This window comes from Penaeus monodon, chromosome 30 (assembly GCF_015228065.2).
Source record: "Penaeus monodon isolate SGIC_2016 chromosome 30, NSTDA_Pmon_1, whole genome shotgun sequence".
NCBI lineage: Eukaryota > Metazoa > Arthropoda > Malacostraca > Decapoda > Penaeidae > Penaeus > Penaeus monodon.
Genome location: NC_051415.1, coordinates 8105832 through 8106208, shown reverse-complemented (window position 1 = coordinate 8106208; position 377 = coordinate 8105832). Strand labels below are relative to the sequence as shown.

At 40.8% G+C, this 377-nt stretch overlaps 1 protein-coding gene across 1 annotated transcript in view; it reads right to left on the bottom strand.

Moving 5' to 3' along the window:
• Positions 1–377, bottom strand: part of LOC119592339 — a 39276-nt gene that overhangs the window by 11925 nt on the left and 26974 nt on the right.

The following is a 377-nucleotide window of genomic DNA, read 5'->3' as shown; positions in this document are numbered from 1 at the left end:
AGAAGATCATGAGGAAGAGAAAGAGTTATGGGAGATTAATAGGGGAGAATGAGCAGGTTAAAAATGGGCGATGGAAGGATCATTCCGAAATGTAAAAGACGGAACATAAAGACGACGTTATTGATAATTTGTATTTAAGTAACCGAGCAATAGGTAACTGCAAAAAACTATTTATTAAAAGAAAAACGACCCCTACTTACCCTAACAGCAGTTCGTTTTGAAAGGACCCAATTTGACAGAAAATTCTTCAAAACTTTTATTTCCCTCTTGTCCTACGCCATACCTTGCAATTCCCACTTACCCAACGTTGGCTTCACTTACCCTCCATTCCCACCTTACCCTACGGACGCCTTCTGCCTACCTTCGCATACACCCCT